Source organism: Sitodiplosis mosellana, unplaced genomic scaffold, assembly GCF_009176505.1.
Source record: "Sitodiplosis mosellana isolate CC-2019 unplaced genomic scaffold, AAFC_SMos_1.0 Smas_scaffold_21, whole genome shotgun sequence".
In the NCBI taxonomy this organism is placed as follows: domain Eukaryota; kingdom Metazoa; phylum Arthropoda; class Insecta; order Diptera; family Cecidomyiidae; genus Sitodiplosis; species Sitodiplosis mosellana.
This window is the reverse complement of record NW_022595263.1, coordinates 1,087,111-1,110,101: the sequence shown is the minus strand read 5'-3', so window position 1 is coordinate 1,110,101 and position 22,991 is coordinate 1,087,111. Positions and strand designations below refer to the sequence as shown.

Here is a 22,991-nt window from a genome sequence, read left to right as displayed (position 1 = left end):
AATAAAAAGTATTATACCCCAAATGCCACTTAGTATAATTACAAAGTTGAGCTATTGTTTTTATTGCGTCAGCAAATTTCTAGCATGCTCTTAATGCAGATATTCCTCTCTTTCTCTCTTCTTTTTCGATTCCAACTATTCGAACGATCATAGTTTGAGGTATTTATTCATAGTTGTAATTCCAAACACACAGATGAACTCCATAATCTATCTAATATTCGAAGTGCATGAAACTCAAGACATGATCAACTTTTATCAGGCGAAACAAACAAGAATGTATCAATGTGTTGTCTTTCAATTTATTTAAGTAAAATCCGGTCGTGCCAAGCGAAATTGCATGACATTCAAACAAAGTTGCTGCTACTCTGTTTTGTTAGTTTGTTTGTTCGCTTGTTTGAGTTTCGTCTTATTCGCTACACACATTTTTACACAATTTCGGATGAATTCATCTTCTAACTCGCCAAATGCATTAACATTTATAAGTTACTTACATCAATTTTTCGCGATGAGTTTTCATGCATATTGATTTGTGCAAAAGCAGAAAGAGAAAAAATAAATAAAAATGAGAAATAAAGAGAGAAGACAAAAGCATACAATGTAAATAATGTGGCGACATTTGATTGATTGTATAAAAACACGCAACGATTACCAAGTAACATTATTCATCGACAACGTCCATCATTTCCGAGTGCAAAAACAACTGCAAATTCATCTCCACACTGAAAATGAAATGAAAAATATTCGCCAATAAATTAGAAACGAAGACATGTAAAGGATGAATATTCTTCACATTTCCTATGCCCCACTTCCCTTTTGCTGCTGAGAATGGCAGTGTTGAAATTCAGTAAAAATTTCTCGAAGCGAAATTGAACCATTTATTCCTATATATTGTATAATTTAGGGACGGTCCAAAATGGCAAAACATTTCTCTAGAAATTCTTTTTGTATTGCCATCGTAGCATATGGAATGACACATTCCGAAACGATAAATTGCCTTCCGAAACTATAACCATATGAATGGGTATCCAAAGCAAACGCTGCGCTCTGTTTTTATTTTTCAAACGAAAATATGGCTCGAAAAAGTATTGTATAACCACGGACAAAAGAAATTTAGTTTAAAAAGGACAATTTTTTTCTAGGGCGATATGTTTTTCGGAGAAAAACAAAGAGTTCATGTTGCTTCAAACATTGATTCATTGTTACCTCTTTTGCGTTCCATTTTTCACGCATCTTTCAAGCAGAGCAATATGTATTTTTTGTTGTGTCAGTATGCTACAAATTCCAGCAGTGAGCGCAAAAAAAACATATTTCATGGGTTATTGCATCCTACATATGCATATTCATACACAGAGCATAACAATGAATGAGGAAAAATATTTTGGCTTAGAAAAAGACATAGAACGAAAGAGTGCAAGAGAGATGTGCTGGTGAAAGGGTTTCAAGTCATTTGTATGTTGTGTACGTTTCTGTTGCGTTTTGTGAGGATTGTTCACATTTATGACCATGTAATAAATGAAGATAAAAATTCTGCTTCCCGTAGGTACACACGCAAAATGACAGTAACAAAAACAAACAGCAAAAGGATTTCACAACATTTACAACATTCAGTCGTGTTCGTTTATTTCTCCGAGCAAATGTTAAATCGCTTGTGCAATATGCTGCTTGCCAAAAAAGTATTCTTAAATCGTCTTCAACGCACAATTAAATCGATTTGAAATAAAACTGGCAATGAAAAAAGCATCGAAAATCTTGTAGCTCAGCAATTTTTATTGGCCAACATTATTTTCATGTGAAATTCGATAATTCATAAAAATTTCGCCTATTGACACACATTTTGATAGGAACGGCGAAACAAAAAGTCGTGAAATTCGTTATTGTTTTTATCTGTTTGTTTCTTTTCATTGTTCTTCCCTTCGTGTGCATTCAGACTACTTACCGGGTTTTTTTTATTGGAGTTTTATTATGTGTCAAATCACGTTTGTGTTTACAATTTGATGGTTTTATATTACCGTTTATGTTTAAACAAGTGAGCCACCGATTTGGCTGTATTTTGCTTCTCATCTCTCACGCTCTTTTTCTCCATCCAGTCGATTTGTGTTTGGTGTACATTCTGTGTTAGATTCGCGTTTATTGCATAATGAGGAGTTTTACCATTTAATTGGCGATTTTTTTTCTTTCTGGTTTCATTTATGTCTTAATGATTCTGCACGTTCAAATCAATGCTTTTTCTGAGATCAACCTGGATTTTATATTTGGCCAGTGCGACGCCTTTAATTGGAATTACACGAGAGTCGCAGTGAATTGGTAGCAGGTGTTTTGAATTGCGTTTGGATGACGTGTACCAAACCCAAACATATTGCATGTCTTATTAAGCATTCCATCTAATCTTAATACAGTTATAGCTGTTTCATTGCGTTGAATTTGTGATGATAGTTTCGAACTACTTGCAAGTTGCATTAGCCACGGCTCTTTGTATTTTTTTCGGGGTTTTATGACGCAATTATGCGACGTAGTCGACCAAATGAAAAATCCCAATCCGTCGTCGGTATTAACCGAGTTTATGGATATTTTCTTGTTATGTGACAACTTTCGATTCGAAGAATAGTTTGTGCCACAGCCCACACTCCAATTACAAAACAACAACAACGACCGCTAAACAAATTTGCTCTGTCGATCCCAATGCACGAAATTCCATGGAAAGGTGCACATTTTCCGAATTCTTTCAACTCACATTCTATTATAATCCTTCCAACTGACGTGGTAAATCTGTATTGTTTGTGGTTTTAATTAAAAAGTCTACGCCTCCCGTTTGTCGAGCGTAAGGAAAACTCGAACAATTTTATTGATTTAAGAAATTGTTTCGAATTGAAATGGTGGATTTTGGCAAGTTTCACCAGTTTTGAAGTGAAAATTGTTGTTTTTGGATGTTGGTGAAATGTCATTACTTCGTCAGTTTCACGTAATGAGTCATTCAAAAGTGGGACTTCCGCCGCTGCACAGATCATAAATTGTCATGTCATTCCTTTATTAAATTCGAAAGTTTATCGTTTTGCTTAATTCAAAAATTAAAAGGGCCTAACACCGTGAACTTGTCGATCCATTTTCCAAACAAAATGCCTGAACAATGTTGCATATACCGAATCTCGATTCAACCAACTTATTTGCATATTGGCATGAGTCATAAGTCTATTCTAATAACTTGAAAGATATGTTGAACATTTTAATGAAGACCATGGAACTATCTAATTGTTAAACTAGCCCAAAAATGGCACATGTCTCCTCATGATTTTAGGGCATTTAAAACAAATACGGTATATTATTAATATTGGTTCTATAATGACCTCGTTTCTCCCACACATAAGCCACTTAATCAAAGCGATGATGCACGTTACCATCAGCTCGTGCACATCTCAATTCCTTGCCCATTCATTATTACACTGAATTTACATATTTAATAGAATTTAATAGATGATGGCGATAAAGTTATTACGTAAATCGCTGAGGGAAGCCACCAAATGTATGTGTAATAACATTTCAACAGAAACTCCTTACTATTCCCTTAACCAGTTGCCAATTTTATTTTCAATAAAAAATCAATCGAAACCATTCAAAATTACCGCCCAAATTAATATTTTTTAAATTGATATTTTTATTTTCATACAATCATCATATTTTATGCATTGATAAACACAAACAAATTGAAAAATGCGGTGCTAATTGATTTCAGCAATAATTTTCAATAAAACGATAAACGATTTCGAATTTATACGGATCAAACAATCGAATTCGAGCGCCATTTCTTTAAATGAATTTCATCGCGTGAATTACCAAAAGCTACGCCTTTGTTCACATTTCAAGCGTGTATTTATATGAAAAATATCGTAGAAATAAAAACTGAAACAATTCAAAGAAATATCAAGAAAAAACGAATGAAAGACCGTACTCCTCATTCATATATAATTCAAAAATGTATCTTTTCCGAACCTATCCGAGTAAATGCGAAAAACTTCTTGGAATTAATGATAAAAGAACTTTCGTTTGAAATCGTCGACGGAAATTACGTTGATTTTTCTTTCGAACGGAATGCGAACAAAAGAATAGGCGAAAGTAACAAAGAATGTTATATATATAGAAGTTCAAATTTCTTTGCTGAAATCCCTATAATGAATTTTCTTTTGATTGTCTGAATTTAATTAAACTTCGTATTGAACTATGCAGTGTTCAAATTCAACGTTCCGTTCCAAGTCAACGCACATCAGACTCGTATAACGCACATTACGATTGCATTGATTGCTTGAAAAGTGTGGCTAAACAATTATATGTTCTAATGAACGTATTTATGGCGTTTGCAAGCTGACTCCGACTAAAAGAACATTAGACAAATAAATTGGCTGTTTGAAAATGTATTTCTATAACACAAATTATACCGAAGAATGTGAGCCAAAGATGACGAAAATTACGTTTCAAATAGCTAAAAAAGTATTCATCTTCATTTCTTCGGAAGAAAAAGATTCCCCTATTCCTTCAGCGAATCGTTTGCATTTTTAATATTCATGAATACTTTCGCATAACTTAGCGTATCGAACACAAAGTCGACTTGATGTCGACATTTTATATGACAATTAGAAGAATGCGTTGTAAAGTGTATGTTTAAATTATATAATAAATTAAATTTGTTTTAATTGATAATAAAGATGCAATAATTGCCATTTAAAATGGGCAAAAATACGGTTGTCATCAGCTATCTGCACGCAAACCGGAATTGCAGTTCAACAAATAAACGCCGGTCGAGTCAATCATTTAAACCAGTTTGAATTAATTTTGCGCTTGTTACCTTAACTTTGAATTACATGAAATAATTGAATGAAGAGCAAACGAGCATCTGCTATGACCGAAAGACACATGCATAAGTGAACTAAAACCCACGACATAGGCTTTTTCAACCCGAATGAAAATGACGAAGTAAAAAAAATTGCATGACTATGAATGAACGTGACCGTAAGCTATAATTTGTTTATTTGCATTTGTTTGTTTTTATTTATTTTTCAGGTGAATCAACATTTGTGCAGTGGACGTGTAATTATGTTCGATAGAAGCCATTGCGAAATGGTTTTGCCATTATCTAAACACGCCTTTATGGTAAGTAGAATTGGTCTGTGCCGTAAGAACTTCCATTTTACGGACACATTATCTTAAGTTCATGGCAATGGATGCTCTCGAAAATTTGTTGAAATGATTTTCAATTAGACCACAGATGGTGATTTGGCAGATGATCTCTCTCTCTCTCTCTTTCTGCAAGTAGCCAATATATTCGGAATATTGCTTGTGACGGGGATTGATGTTTGTAATTTATTGAATGCGAATGTGTTTGCTCTGTTCCATTAGAGTCCATTGCAATCAATTACATAGGTTGTGTGCATCGGTCGTCATTATTATTGGCCGAGTGATACAAAGTGATGTTGTGTGTTTTTGTCTAAAAGGTTTTTAACAACGAAAAACCAAAGTTTATTGGTAATGTACATGTGATAATAGCTGGTAATCTATTTCGAGATGGTCAACAATGGACTATCATTTTATTGCAGCATCAGTGATTCTGACTTTATGTAGATGATGACTGCAACGAGTTGTTAAAATTAATAACTGAATTATGCAACATAGAAAATGTGTGTAAGTGCAGTTTGGCAGACGACACATGTAAATTGTCTACTTTCTTTTTACGAACTCATTATACATTGTCGAAAAAGAGACTAAAAAAGAGATAAGGCTTATCTGTTCGTGGATGTTCCTAAAAAAATAAACGTTTGCCCTCTGAAATGCGCAAACCATAATTGAACTAATAACATTCTTGTGCTCATTCGTATGCTTGAGGCACTCAAGTAACCAACATTCCCAACATTTGGTAGATAACAAATTCAAAAAAGTAAATTTCTTTGGTTCTTCAATGCATATCGTATGAGATTGATACAATAAAAGTTTTCTTATTAACCAATATACTGAAACCGAATTCGGTGCGCGCAGCAGAGCACCATGTGCACACTCATCCATTCACTCACTCACTCGATTACTCACACATACATGCAGACGACGACAACGATGATGGTCGCGCGCATACGTATCTATTGCACAGTTCACAGCCATGTTTGTGAGTAGAGCAATCGAAACGTATCTATGCCGAATATGGCACAGAGGAAAAAAGTAACAAGCCCACGAGACAAATATGTCTGCCATCGATAAATTGCTAGCAGTGTCAGGCGCTCAACCTAATGCATTCCTCTCACTTTGAACTATCAAACGACGAAACGTATACGAAGAGACTGAGAGAACGGGCGACCTCGAACGTATGTGATATAGATTGGTATGCATTATAGATGCTTTTAGGTACTATTTTTGCTATGTGGAACCATAATGGTAAACTGTAAAATGCATTTGTGCACCACCTACTGGATCCATGGGCGACAAACAGCACACACACACACACACTCGACTCGAATGTATGGCAAGAAAGAGAGAGAATTCGTTTTTCGGTACATCTATACTTGAACTGCGGTTGACTACTTTTCTAATTCTTTTGCTTGTTGTTGTCGTCGTCGTTCTTGCTTCTCTCTTTCGCTTTGCCTTTCTTGTTGGCGTTTTTTTCCACGTCTTCTTCGTATTTTCGCTTTTATTGCTGTTTGCAAGCATGTACACGAGAGAACACCAAAGCAATATCGAGAAATGTTCATCTTCTTTCATAAATGCAGAGTACACATATGCATGTAAAGTATGAATCTAATAAACCATAACTGTACCTATTACACTATGTGTGCATGCTCTCTATAAGTGAATGTATATTGTTTGCTATATATGCGACAGCTTCGTCTTCTCATAGATATGATACTCGTAGATCCTTCTCATCTTCGTCATGTTGTTCCTTTTTCGCTGTCATCGTTCGTTATGTTGCTGCTGTTACTGTTACTGTTGTTGTTGTTTGTTTCGTTGCGTTACTTTCGTCTGTTTGCCAATTTTCATCCTTTTAAGTCCTTCGGCACATACCGTGTTTATTTGTTGTTTTGGCTCTCGCTCTCGATTCTAGAGTACATTTCTGCTGTGTATTTCCCATGCCACTTTGGCTCACGTAATACACATTTGTCATTACGAAACATACACACACCAACCGGAATATTCTATATATCTCCGGTCATTCAACATTGAACAGGACCGAAATCATATTATTTCGCCGCTTTGCTCACATACACGGCATATATACATATATACAGGGTGATTCAGAACGACGGGTAAATCTCTCTACCACAGATTCCTTGGCCCAAGTATAGACACTTTTTCCTCAGGGGCTATTCTGCTGGGGTTACAGCCTCCTTTTTAAAGAGCAAACAATCATGAGTTTTTGTACGAAAATGCGCTCATAATGACCTTTGGCTTGGAACCAGGGCGGCTTGACCCATAGTGTGTAGAAGGCTGTAACCCCAGCAAAATAGCCCCCGAGGGAAAATTGCCCATACAATTTTTTACTCCTCATGAGTCAAGAAATCTGTGGTAGAGAGATTTGCACGTCGTTCTGAATCACCCTGTATATATTTCTCTCTATTCTCACTGTGTGTCGTTGTCGAATGTCGAATCCATAGCAAATACCTTTACTTCGAAAAATGTTTGTATAAATAAGGTTATTTGTATTTTCTTCATATAGTTTCGATTTTATTTTTATAAGCCGGTATAACGTATGACATGTACGTGTCAGTCGTGCGGTATAAACGACAAAAGTTGGTGTTCCCAGTCGTACAAAAATACATGGCCATAGAATTTCCGATGATGGATTTGGAAAACTTTTGTACCGCACATCAATTGCGCCTAAGTTTTAACAACAAATTGAACGACGCTCGGCAATCGATCAACGACCGAAGCACAACTAATTTAACGATACCTGACACCACCAATACTGAACTGATTCGAATTCGAAATTGTTGTATTCCATCCACTTCGCTCTTTTCTCTCGTCTTTAAATCAGTTTGTAATCCAAAAAGCATAACCAATACGTTGCGGTTCGATGTATTTTATGCCGAATATAAATCAAAAACAAAGTGATGGAAATAAAATTGCAGCAAAACCATTTCAACACACGTTGTTTTATCATATACGAAGTTTTCTCATGCTCTAGATCATCAGATACCAAAGCAGCTACTCGTTTAGCAGCCAAACCAAATGCACATGAGCATAGATGCGGAATCGCCGCATTTCTAAATATCATTCGATTTATTGCGTTTATGAACGAGACATATTTCTATGTATGACGTGAATACGTGAATAGATTTTCTACGGCCTCACTAAAACGAAAGTGAAGCATAACAGGCGATGAAATAAAATCGACTCTCCCGCCAAAATAAGAATTACAGATAATTTAATGCCAACGTCATATTGAATAACAATAATCTCAATGTTCATGCTGCTGCTGCTCAGGTGTTCTTGAGCGACAAGTTTCATTTCAACACAGAAAAAACTATAAAAAAATCGGAGCTCCCATTGAATTGTAAATGAGCCGTGTACTGAAGCGTGTTGGTGGAATCATGTTTCATTTTGAATAAGAAAAAATACAATTTTCGTTTGCCCATTTTTGGAAATCGTTCTAGCTTTTGCTCTTTTTGAAAACATTATTCTTTTCATTTTAAATTGAAGTCTGAATGATGTTTGCATAAATACATATCAATTTTTAATAAAAACGCAGCACAAATACCACATGTTGATGAAATTGTTGACTGGCGTCAGTAAATTATCTACACAAATTAAATGCTACCTCTCAATCAGTGAAACATTGTAAAATTGATTGCATTTTATTCACTTCCTGGTTGGAAGTTGTAGCGACCCCCTGGCGCTCATTTTGCTCACTTTTAATTAAATACGGTAAATTGAACTCAATCAAAATGTGCTTGTAGAGCTTTTGTAATTTAATCCTTTTCGCCCGAATTTCCAACGATTTCTGTATGAATGATTCGATGTCGTTGTCATTCGTAAAATCGATTTTCATTGCCTTGGGTTAAAAACAAAACGATTTCATGCGCGCTGTGCCGTGATTGGGAGAACGACTTCAATTTGAAGCTGCCATCGAAACGAAACGTTGATTCGTGTGCTGTTGTTGTTCTTTTTCTGCTCTGCATGCTCGTCCAATGTGCGACTTGGTTGATAGCGCAGAAAGAAACTGATTGCTCTTTTAAGTCTCAATTCAGTCTAATTGAACTCATAAAAATCTGTACCCTGTTTCTTTATGTTAACACACCAAATCATAGTCACGACGACATGTACTCGAACCGAGCGACAGCGCAAGTAGAAAAAAAACGCCATCAAGTTTGTTATCAAGGAAATACCTAATTCACTGTGTCATAACAAAAGAGCGAATCATTTGAATTTTGCTTGGATGAATATTTGAATGTGTATCTGTTCCGCCGCAACTAGAGTGCGAGAGCAAAGAGTGCGTGAAAAAATGACGCGTGAAAATGTTCATCTCAGCGAGAAACAAACATGGCAAACATCATTTTTGGAATTAAAATTTTTCGCTTCCGAATCAAGAGTGTGGTTGGAATCGCTTACGTTTGAAACGAACATTTAATTGGAGCCACAATGAATGCACTCAATTCTTTTTTAACGAAGCGAGAATTTTGCTTGCCGATAAATTCTCGTCGCTTCAATATTTTATGACGACTACGGCTACGACTCCGACGACGATGTCGTCGTCGTCAATGAGAGCAATGAGAGAGAAAAAGAAAATTCAAGTGCAGACGGCAAGTAAACAAACGCAATAATGGCATTCTCATGTATGTCGGAACTCAGAATACAAAGAGCAATGAGGTTCCCATTTTGCACGTAATCGTTATAGTATCATCGTTGCGACTAGATTTATAAAAAATGTACAAGCATCGAGAGGCGAGAGCGAGGGAAAAACAACACGCAAACCAAATTAAATGAATAAACCAAGCAGTTTGCCACAACTAGAAGCTATCATCCCACTCTATCGGATGGAGTTTGGCTGCTTAACTATTTCCCTTGCATAAGTGTAACACGAAAGTCATCTCTTCCTATGGCCATGGACAGCGTTGTGGAAAAAAAATGAATAACGAAATGGAAGTTTTTCTTATCATTTTTGTTTTCGTTGAAAAAAAAACGGAAAATTTGAAAAAGTTTTTACGACTTTCACCTGACGTTCAAATCGCAGATATATGTTGATTACGAAGCGATGGCACAAAAGTGTTTTCACGCTCCCCAGAGAGAGAAGAGAAGAAAGAGTGAGAGAACAACGTTTGCATCGTAAAAGCATCTTCTCCGATCCGATCCTTTTTTTGCATTGGCCACTGGCCATTCCAATTTATCAAAAATCAAGATGGATTTAATTATAGTTCTTTCTTTTGCAAAACATTTGCATCTCACCAAAATAAAAGTGGACCCTGGCCTACGAAAAATTTCGTGCAATTAAAAGAATTAATTCTGAAATTTATAAACGTTAATACGTGACTTTCGAAAAAGCAGCGCAGACCCCACGTGTACAAGTCCGTTTATCGTGGGCCACAGGAAAACACTGTCAATTTTTTTGCTCTGTCTTGCGCTTGCGAGAAAAAATACTCAACACAATGTACAAAAGAGCGAGAAGAAAACGAATCTGATTGAAATTAAGAAATGAAGAGAGAGAAGACAGACAATTTATGTCGATTATGATTTTTTGCGTTTTTATTGTTCCGTGGCGAGGCGTTCTTATTTCGCGTCCCATGGTGTTCTGTTTGCCATTTGCTTGCCGATCCAATTTATAATGATGTAAGAACGAGTGAAAAGCAAAACGCACGAAAATTGAATGTTTTCAGCATCACACTCGAAGCTGAAAAGATGAAAGAGAATAAACTCGATGCTCAACTCTTTTTTCCTAGCCCGCACATTCATGATTTTTTCTTTTCGTTTTGTCAAAAGACGCGTACCCAATGCACGTTTCACATCATTTACAAACACAAAGCCGGTATATTATTATAATGTGGCGAGATGCGAACGAAAAGTCTGGCTGGTTCACTTTTTCTTGATGCTCATATGTCTGCGATTTAATACAATCCAGTCGATTCCTATCATATTATATACTCCCAATGCATGCCCAAGAAAAGTAAACGAAAAGTGCCAAAAAACATTTACGAAATTAAATGAAAACCAACAGAATTTCGTTTAAATTTTCAGCATTTTTTCTTCGTTGTTTGACTTTTTTCCGTCGTTTTCTGTCGCTCTCTCGTACTGTTTACTCGATGCAAAGCGATTATCTGAGAAGATGGAAATCAAAGGAACGAAGAAAGAAGAAAAAAAAGAAAAGAAAAGAAATAAGACGAAATCGATTGAAACCGAAGCACACAGCAAACGGAATGTTATTTTTAGTTCAATTCTGAGTTCGACGATGAACACAAGCGAGAACAACGAATATTGAATAAATTATCCCAATCGACTCTCCGAGTTGTCGATGTGGATGTCGATGTCGATGTAAGAACCTGTTTTCTTCTGTGTTGGTACATAAATTACTTGGTGGAATATTGTAGATATCGATGAAAAATTTACTCAACATACAATGTATAATCGGCTCAGCCATTGTGCGAAGTGGTATTTCTGGTCAAAAAACTTATAAAAGCATCATCGTTCGAATCGGACCGAAAGAGTCTGATTGGAGATGGCGGTTTTTTCGCTGCATATCATTATAATATAGATATAAGCGTTTAGTTTGTTGTTTTTTTTCAATTTTTTCTGGTCACGACAGCCGTAGCAGTAAAAAGTATTCGCCTATTTAATCAGTAGGCGAATCACAGCAAAACAAGCGCATAATAATCGAATTGTTAAGATATTTATCACATTGAAATCTCCATTTTGGATTGCTTGTGAATTGTGGTCTCTATGGCGGCAAAAATAAAATTCATAAGTTATTCTAATGTCAATCCGACGATTCATCGTAATTGTCCTTAATAAACGACATTTAATATGGCATGCGACTTGAACCATGACTCAGAACGGAAACTGATCTGATAAGAACCAAACCAGTCGCAACGCAGAGTTGTGAACATAACCGTTAGATGGCAGCACTTCACGGCTGAAATAACAACTCAATACACTCACAAACCATACTCTGTCACTGTATTGGTGGGAGGGGCGTGCTTCAGAGCACTGACTTACCAACACAACGCTACAATACATTAAAAGCACAAGCGACTACTAACACACGTTCATCGTTCGGTTGCCATGGTCTCCGTTGTAGTTGTGCCAAACAATCTTCATGTGTGAACAATAATGGAAGTCATTCTGAAATTAAGTGTCATGTCGACGACATTTCGTTTTGTTTGCCTTGTTTTCGGCCGATATTTTTGATTTGTTTCGTTGTTTTTGTGTTAGAGTTCGCAAGAAAATAAAATTTTCTAAAAATGATTTGAGTTATTTTGTGTTGACCAATCGAAAAAATGACGAAAATGCCATTAAAAACACCAACAAATCTCGACCAAACGGCATCAAAAGACGACCGTCTGTTTTAGACCAACACAAATATTGTGAACGCGTTATGGTTGTTATGACTGACGAATTGAATGAACACAAAACCACCAATTTTGAGCTGACATCTGATGATTCTGGTAATATTTGTTAATTACACAATAATTGTCATTTATATTGAAGTTTGTCTCTTGTTGTTTTTAGTGTCGAATACGAGCCGAAAATGAAATGCCACAATTTTTTTTGGAACGCACGATTCATAAGTTTTTTGAATCCATGGCATAAATCAAAATGATTCACGATGCCTGTTCTATCAATGAGACATCCGATTATGAATTACGTTCTAATGACGCTGTCTTCTTTGGTGTCCGAGATTTCGCAAGCACCTGGACTGATCACTGTCCCCATTTTCAAATCTAATTACATGCATACAACCATAAATCATATTAGATCCAAGTCAAAACATGTAAAATTTATAGTTGAAGAAAGCGTATAAATAGTTGCTATATTATACAATTACGAAATGATTCTGTTTAGATGTAGATTTCTGTTTGTCTTTGTACAAATGCCGCTCAGAGAAAGAAAATGTGATATTTTTAGAATGTAAATGTCTTCCTTATCTGAATACACTGGCTGTATCTATTTAAATAATTCAAATGCTAAACTTAGCCATGGGAGAGAGACTTCAAACAAATTGTATTTTAAGAATTTTAAATATAAGCCAAAAAACACCTATTTCTTGTTCTAATTTGAAATTCAATTCACGAACAGAGAAATAGACGAATTGCACAGGGTATAAACCAAAATGTGCTTATTTTCGAAGTTGCCATCAAAATAAAAATTAACCAAATTTGCATGATGCAATTCTTTGTTGTTATTCAGTCAAAGCACCTCGCTTCGCTATATACACATCGAGTTATTTCATCGCTAGAAAATAAAATGCTAATTACTCATTTGCAATGAGAAAAGTAATTTGTGATTATTAAACTGACGCAAAACATGAGAATAAAGTCTTGATTTGAAATATGTATTTCTTACAAAGAAAAAGCTGAACCAATAATCTGCTAAGAAGCAATAATTTTTTGTTTGTCTGTCAAGAAGCCAATTCACTTTGAAGAAGTGATATAAATAAAATGCCACCTCTCTAGAATGTTCTATGGAAAAAATACACGATATTATGGGAAAAGTACCTTGATTTGGCAATTGAATCGACAAATCGCCTTGAATCTCTTAGAATACGCACGAGATATTTTTTTTGGATTACTCGAAAAAAAATGAAATAACAGAGCTCCAACATGCCAATGAATAATAATAGTATTAGTTCCGAAACAACCCCTAAAATTAAGGCGAAGCGTTTAACAAATGCTAAAAGTTTGCGTATTGCCTGAAGACGAGAACAATGCTCACGACAAAACAAATGACACAACGTGAAAAAAATGTTGCAATGAGCAAAGAGAAAGACAGAGAGAGCGGCGAGAGATAAGTGCATGGTGTTTCACTGGGATACATCGTAAGAAGATAAGAAATATGACACGAAAATACGGCTGTTGGCTTTATCTGGCAAGCTCGTTGCCATGATCTGACGTGAATGTAAACGAGACAAGAGCAACGCATCGGACGGTAGAGCAAAAAAAAACCAAAATTAAAGAGATTATAATACAATTTCGTTAAATAAGCTGATTCGGGATTCTTTTTTCGGTTTGCATTTTTCCTTTGGGGATCGTGTGATTTGCGCTGCTCCATGGAAATGGAATGCTATTGTGTTTGAAAAGGATTTGATTCATCTTTTTTTTCGGTTTATTTTACCTTTTGTCTCGATTTCTTGGTTGCTGTTTTTTTTACATCGCACTCAAAACGAATAAGCACACTTGCGTGGAATTGAGACGCCTTAAGTTGACTATGAAGCGTGTGGGCAAAGCTCTACATTTCATTCAAACATCGTTTCGTGCGGTGTATGAACATTTGTTGAGGAATTTAAACCAACGCTTCAACTAAATTGACTAAAGAGCTTCAATCATGAATTGAAGTGTGTGAGTGGATGTCGGATGAACACGTGCATAAACTGACAAATTATAGAACAAAATATTCGTTGTACAGCTTCAATTTCAATTTCCTCAGAGCTCTTGACAATGGAGCCATTCATTTTTTTTCTTTCTCATTTCTCTTTAGCACAAAAGTCGTCAGACATGTGAATATTTCGTTATTGAACTCAATTGGTATTCACAGCCAATGCACCTTAATCAATTCTAAAGCAGCGAAACAGAGAGAGAAAGAGAGAGAGTCAGCTCTGAATGCATTGTGCACATGAATACAAAACAAGCGTCCAAATTGGATATTTTGCTCGCTTCTCGTCGCTCTTATTCCATCGCATGCAATATTGTTCACGTCAGTTTACCTTTTTCCAGCATTTCATTTGAAAATATTTACATTTTTCCGCTTTACTTACTCCAAATGGAACCCTTTGCTTCAGCTCAGCTCAAGCCAATGGTTCGCTCTGAATCGACGTCATTGCACTAAGATGAGATCTAACTTTCAAATTAGATGTCTGCATACCATTTGTCTTTGCTTCGTGTTACATTTTAACAAAAACAAAAAAGAAATAGAAAGGGCAACAAACAACGGTGACCATACTTTTGAAATGCAGATATGGCAATCTGCTTGAAGTGCCAAGCAGAGGAGAATATTTGTATTTTTATACCATAAGCTTCCTTCCTGAAATATCCAAAATAGAAAACATATTCAGATTTCGTGCCTTTACCGATAAACCAGTTGCCAATCTACATTGGTTTGAATATCGAACTCAAGTCGTTTGTCAAACTGACAAAGTCCCATCGCTATTTGCACTTCGTTATTATCCCAAAAAAGAGCGATAAACCGGTTTTCTACATTTGACAAATAATATCGTATTCTTTCCAGATGTACAACACGCAACAACATTAATTTCACAGTTTTTGTTCACCATGTTTCTGGTTACGAATTGATGAATGAACCCGAAAAGAATGCCGAATCATCAGAAGAAACGAAGTTTGGTTCTTATGATGAACACACTAGGAAAGAAGTGCTTCACATTCACCATAACTTTCGTTACGTTCCCATTTTCAGCGTTAACTGAACCGTGTTTCATAGTGTCTGTTGGCCGTAACACCCACGTGTACCGAATTGGTTGAAATACTAACAATAACATACAAAACTCGCTCTTTCTCTCATATTACGGGATAATAGAAAAGTTGGCTGTGTTTGCAAATTGAATGATTCGAACTGGCGTTGCCCTTTTTTTATGTTTGAACTTTGAACGAAAAACATAAGCGAATTGACACCATTCGGGTTGCTGATATAAACACTCGCTTCAAGAGTTTGTGTACAAAGGCAAAAACTTCTTAATTACTTGAGGAGTTTGTTAAGCAGACGGAACAACGGCAAATTAATGCAATATTAAACAGAGTCAGTCTTCTTGGCATTACAACGATTACGCTTCTGTTTTTCACCACTCGCGCGTCACACATTCACACATCTCTTGACTCTTTATTTTCTGTTTGTTATTTTCTTCTATTCGTAATATTTTCCAAATGGACAAACTTCTAATTATACGTAAACAGATTCGCTTATGACCTGGCTGTCTGGCTATTTAATAATTAAATGAAATGAAAACATATCAACACGGGAAACATGCTGAAACTACGTCTTTGCTACAGTATTCTTGTTTCTTTTGTTTTGATATGCTCCCTGCTCCCATAGTTTTCTTTTGTTAAATCCACCGAACAGGCGCTGAACAGAAGCTTTCTGCTTTAATCAAATATTGCGACGAAGAAATGCGTTACTTAAAAAAAACAGAAAAGAATAACATTTTGTCTCAGATCCGCTTCAAGTAATATTATCATTGATTCACATCGAAAATTTGATTAAAGTCCCCAATCTCATTATTCTGAAACTATTTGCATACGTCTTAGGATTGAACGCATACCGAGTGAATGAACGAACGAGAGAATGAACGGAAGAACAATAACAAGTCACATATTGCATCTTATTAAATCATCCTTCGAAACTTCCTGGCACTTTTCATTCGAGTTGGAAACAATACACACACAAACATGTGTGTACACTGTACAATGTTCTTTGTTTCCCGTCTCGTGCTTATGCAAACCATCGCTTGTAATTCATTAAATTAAGCAAACACTTCGGCGCATATGTCGAGGAAGTGCGATCAACCCAAAAGTATTTTATCATCGTCATCCGCTCAATCAACGATATTAAAAGAATGTGCTTGACTTTCGGCGACAAATCATCAAATTGCAGTTCAGCATTTCCAATGCACTGGACGAGCTGCTTTTTAATTAAAATGCATGATATCGACAGAGAAAAAACGAATATCAAAAGCGATTTTTCATCCAAAAATCAAATGTCTTCCTTACAATGGATGTGTTCGTCGGGCATTAGTTAACACGAACGGAATAAATCATCGTTAATAATTCTTTGGTTCGACGATAAGCACGTTCCAGTGCTTCAATTACGAGCTTGAAATGCGTAGGAAATTTCATTTTGAATTAAATCATAATGAGATCACTTTGAGTCATACTTCATGCTCAGCTGTTTGCGACGAGCGCCATCACTTTTCGGCAACCGTTGACTTTTCAAATATGGAGCCAAATCCATTTAGCAGCTCTCCTGAACTTAAGCTACTTTTATGCTCAAAATGCTGATAGATTCGCTTCACGTAATTTAAAAAAAAAGAACAGTCTTCCAAAGGAGGAGCGAGAGATGCTCGTTCACTGTCATCAATCGATATGCCGGATATAATCCGCTCTATAAACGTATTTGCATTTTTATAAAATACGCCATACTGTTCGATGATTGCGCTACAGCTCGATTTACATTTTTATTGGAAAATGGGAATTTCATTCATTTTACCGAGAGAAAGAGAGCGAAAGGAAGGCGCACACACTCTCATTCGCCATCAATATGATGCTGCTACTGCTGTTGATCGGTGTACGTGCAAGTCGTTTGCAATGATAATGAAACCATTCATTGTGCGGTGGATTGAATGAAATAGTGCAACGCATCCAATCATGTCTTGTTCCTCTTCAAATATTCAAATCGCATGCCTCAAACTATGATATTGGATTTTCAATCGGGCTCCAGCCATATCGAAATGGCAAACGGTAACTTTATCCAACACCGATACGAAATAAATTAAATGAAATATTTCACACAATTGTCTGCATATTAGATATCAATCGTTTTATACCATATGACAATCAATGTGAAACGCTCTCTCTCTCTCTCTATCGTTCTCGTTCGATGGAAATATGGCAATTTCCTACCCACATATTCAATCACGTCTCACTTGTTATTTAACCGAATGCGCCAATCCATGTGTTTACTTTAATTTGATGGATGCGAATATGTTCATCGAGTCTGATAGAAATCTACCATTTCATTTGAATAACCGTTCATTCAACAGCAAAATGCACTCGACGAATTGAAGTACATATGTAAAACTCACAATTATTATTATGGAGCGATGACGAAAGAAAACCCTTGACCACAACCACAAAATGACAATTGATGTTCTGTTTTGAATTATGGCAATTGATTGAATTTAATTTTTACATTCTTGACCTACTTCATGCCGTCAATTCGACCAGTCAATATATCGTAGAACTCATTTGAAGTTTGTGAAGATACTTGTGAAATGATTTTGGAATTGAAAACCGAATTTTCATGCACAACAAAATGTATATTAACTTCGTTTTCACTGATTGTTCTCGATGTAATCTCGTTTGAGCATGTGACTCGAAAGAAATTTAATGTCACAGCAGCAACAGCAGCAAAATGCACATTTTTTCTATGTTCCACGTAGTCTACAATCATTGTAATGTTGATGTAACAAAAAGTGTCCAGAAAAGGCATTTGAAATGATTTTACACATACGACATGGCTCAACATTTTTACATATGAGCTAAGTACTTAATTTTATGACATCATCATCATGTAGACATTTCGTCATTTTATGATCGCTTAATGTGCCAAATGGTTTGTTTAGTTTCGTCTCTCTTATATCTTTCTATGTATGCACGTTTCTCTCTTTCTCGCTATTCAAACCTTTCACCTATTTTCGTTTCTCTCGCTTGTTTTTACTTCGTTCATGACGAATTGGGCCTTTGTCGAATGCTGGTTTTTTTGTTATCTGCTTTTGCATAAGCAGGCCAGAAGTCGTACTGGGCTGCTGAATGAAGACCTCACATTTTTTCAACATTATGGTTTTACAATCGTAACCTTGTAAAGATTATTGTCTTTAGGCCATTACGATTTCAGGCAACAGAAAAATCCGAAACGAAGTAAGAAAATTAAAAATGTATTCTATTTAGCTGCTGGAAGCATTGAGGTCACTTGGCTTCTTGTCCAAAGGGTTGAAGCAAGCATTTGATGAAGCTCCTCTTGCTGCCAAATCATTCAAATTTCAGTTTGACCTTCAAGTTGGAATATTTTACGATCTGCTTTTTTTCGCTTGGATTTTCCGAATTTTGTTCAATGTTATTTAATGTTTTGTAACCCTTTTTCGCAAGAAAATTGAAATGCATTGCTAGTTCCTGAGAAGAGCATCGTGACATAACATCAATCCTTCTCAGTATTCACAATTTAGCGTATTTTAAGCAACTGCATAGTGCACATGTCCGAGAAAAAATCTACAACAAACGAGAAGTTGACATTATCGATATACACAGTTCTTTTTTTCGTTGCATTTCGTTTCAACTTCATTGCAGCAACAAGCAGATTATCTCGGCAAAAATTAATTAAATAAATAATTGTATTCAGAATTGAAATGAGATGGCTGTGTGCACAAATCTTATGTATTTATAGTGTCAAACGTGCAAAATGAACAACTGGTTTCGGATATTTTTTTCACATATTTTTATTGCTTTGTTTCATCTGCCAAGTTTCTCTTGGTGATTGTGCTCGTGTGAATGTGAGTGCATGTGAATGTTTGTGTGATGATGATGCTTGAGAACTGGTTTCTGTACGCAAAATTCGAATTTTAAAGAAACTGATTTCATTCCATTTTATGACTCAAAGAGTATATTACCGAATAATACCGACCAAGCTTTCGTTGAAGCAAGCGAAATATAAATGTAAAATATGCAATTTTGTTTTGTTATTGGCTGCATTCGCATATCTCAGATATGTTTTGAATTTATTTTATTCCAAATGTTGGAAATTGTGTATTTCAGCAATTTTTCGATACATAGTATTCTCCAGAGTCATGAGTTCACACCGAGAGATCCGAGCATTTCAGTTTCACGTTTGGCTCCATTGACATTCAACCGACGAAGTGCATTGATTGCAAACCCATTCAATGTGAAATCGGTATTTTGTTGCGTCTCTTGTTTCGCATTTTTCTCAATTTTTCGTCGACCGAATATCAAACATAGGTGAATGTATTATGAATAGAAAATGTCTGAATGTTCGAATGTCGATTCTAGAAATCTACTGTGTAAGATCAGAATTGTGAGAGAAAAAAACACACACGAAATCTGACAAACAGTTTCAGAGATTTCGTCAATATAATTTATTCGATAAATAGAAGAATTTCGTCTGTCGAACTGAATAATAAATGACGACAAAATCCATTGAAACCGTCTTGTTATCGAATATTTTATCAGCAAATGGAATCGCCGGGTGTGAATATATGAAAATAGACTCTGGATTCGGTTAAAAAATCCAGTAGAAATGGAAGTCATAAAATGACTTTGTTTTTGCTACGATTCTTTCACCAATAACGACAACAACGACTGCCGCTGGCTTTCTTTGGGTGTGAGAGCTAGAAAAAGAAGGCTTGTTCGGGTTATCAAACGAAACATCATTTTACGATTATACTATGAATATTTTTTTGGCACTTTAGCTTCCTTCAACCGTTTAGAAACAAACAGTCAATCCTCCATTTTTTCTTCTCTTTAATGAATTTTCCGTGTGAGACGTATGCCACGCAAATTTTTCCATAAATAATCATTAATAAGGCACATTAGTTTCCTTCAGTATATTCTGGTGAAATTAAGGGTCGATGAAGCGTATACAACTGCCGCGCACAATGTAAATAAGGTCTTTGTTTAGAAGACAGTTTTGCCTAAATCATTTCCCCCTTCATGGGCCTTACCTTGAACTCAAATCATATTTTCCCGCGTGATGATAATCAGAATGAATAAGTTAAATGGAAGAAATGGATGGAATAAAAGAAGTTTGCACAGCAACATGGTTTCCAAATTTGGATGGTAGGCTGGTACAGACGCTCCTTTTATTCAATTATATAATCCATTTGTTTGTCTTGCGATGATGATGATGACGAATGCATATGGGGCGCGCATATTTGTTTATTTACCCATTCAAACACCGTTCGCATAGTTTGGCTTAGTGTGCGATATTTTCATTGGAGTACATGCATAATTTATACGGAGTCATCGTGCTAAGCCCACAGGACACATTCATACCGACATTCTTCTCAATTATTTTGAAATGACTAACTGCGGGCCCAACAGCCGCTTTCTATTTACATTATCCAATGGAGGGAAAGCAAATAGACTGACAACGAATCTCATTTCGTTTCACTGATTTTTATTCCGATGCTATAGAATAATTTGGCTGCTTTCAAACGTGGCTAAAACAAAAAAATTCACATGAAACGCTTCTGAATCCAATTAACGTGATGGAACCGTAAAATTATTTTCAAAATGCTTCTAGTTGCATTTTTATCCTACTAAAATCTGCCAATTAGCATTAAATAAGTCAGAGGTAAAAAAAAGCTTATCAGATTTGAAACAATGTAATTTTATCCAAAAGATCACCTTTCTTCGCAGCAATAAATCAACTCGCTGCTTCCAAATATGTAAATGAATGCAATTTTAAATTGAATTCATCAGCTGTTTACAGTCGAAATCATGACGTAGCGTAATTTCATATGATAATAGCACAAAATTCAAATAAAAAAAGCGCCGTTTTAGTTCATTCATAAAACATTTTATATAAAACAGCTGATTTGTGCGCAATGTTTTGCTATTGTCACTTAGAATCCGAAATGTGTTGCTCCCATTATTATGAGCATGGACAAAGTTTTATGACACTTGTTTAAATGGCTGTTTAATGAATTGGCGTATATAAAAAAGCAACAATAAAACTGTCTTGAATACATTAAAAATAAAGTTATTATTTACGTTCGCACATTTCGGTGCCATATCTACTCGGTTGATCGTGTGTGTGAGTGTGAGTGTGTTGTGTTAAGAGTAAGAGATTGAATATTTTGTGTTACGAGCCGTAAGGAGTAAACTGCTGTTCCAAATACTAATTTGGTTGAGGCATTTTTCACCTTTTATTTGTACTGTTTATGATGATGATGATGATGATAACGATGACGATGATAAGTGTGTGTGTGTGTGTGTTTGTTCAAAGCGTCATGATTTTTTAAAATCCATTTCTCACGTGCGTCGAACGATTTTATGCTTCCAAAGTGGTTGAAAGAGCGACAAAGACACCAACAACAGAGAAATACACAATTTTTTTATGATGCACGTGCGCTATCTTTTATTGTGGCAATTAATTTGAGTGTATACTGCTGCGTTTTTTTCGCATCAAGTTTTTTTTTGTTCCAAACAAACTTTCTTGCGGTCGGTCGCCTGTTTGAGTATCGATTTTACTATCCAAGAGTAAAGTGTTTTTATATGCATTTCTAATTCGGATGTTTTTGAAGGTCCACACGAAGAGTAGGTCAAGTTCATGTCGATTCTTAAATAAAGTGACGTATCTCTTTTTGATTGTGTGCTTGAGACTCTGTTTTTTTATTATCATTTTACTACATTCTTTTTTATGGATTTTGAATTTTTATTGTCGAGCAAAATGTGTGTATGTGGCTGGCTGGATGGCTGGATGGCTGGCTGGCTGTCGGTTGATGCATGTGTTTACACATTTATTTGGCTTTGCAGCTAAAACCACCACTATCGTTCTTGGTCTGTCGCTTTTTCTTTCAGCCCAGCCAAATTGAGAGTGTGCATAAAATCGGTGCGCTAGACGAAACCGAGACTGATGACGGTGAATGAACGCGGAAAACATTTATGGTTTTTATGAGCAATTCCACGATTTATGTGCGTAATTTAATCTATACGTTTATTTATTTTTCGACTGTTACCGTTTGCTCAAACGGCAAATGAACTCAATCTGCACACGGGCGTGCTGTGTTGTATGCAGCAAATGCCGACGGTCGAGACCGATTAGCAAACCATCGTATTTGTATTATGCACGATATACTTTGTAATCGACGCTGTATCATGTCGAGAATCAATGCAAATCTACGTTTGAACGTACATTTATGTTTTGATGTCTCTGGGATTGAAAATGGCTGTATGAAATCCGTTGAATTGTTATTTAGACGATAATTGCATTATCTCTTTTCAGATGTTATCTTCTCTAATTATGAATTTAAGAGAAAAAAAGATGTTTGATGCAGCCGAAGCAATTTTCTCTTTGATAAA

General features: G+C 35.8%; 1 long non-coding RNA gene across 1 annotated transcript in view; it reads left to right on the top strand.

The window, feature by feature from the left end:
- Nucleotides 1-22,991, top strand: part of LOC129568600 (uncharacterized) — a 55,916-nt gene that overhangs the window by 26,468 nt on the left and 6,457 nt on the right. Inside the window, exon 2 of the long non-coding RNA XR_008687969.1 lies at nucleotides 5,050-5,139. This is a non-coding gene — a long non-coding RNA (uncharacterized LOC129568600). The remainder of the gene's footprint in view (nucleotides 1-5,049; nucleotides 5,140-22,991) is intronic.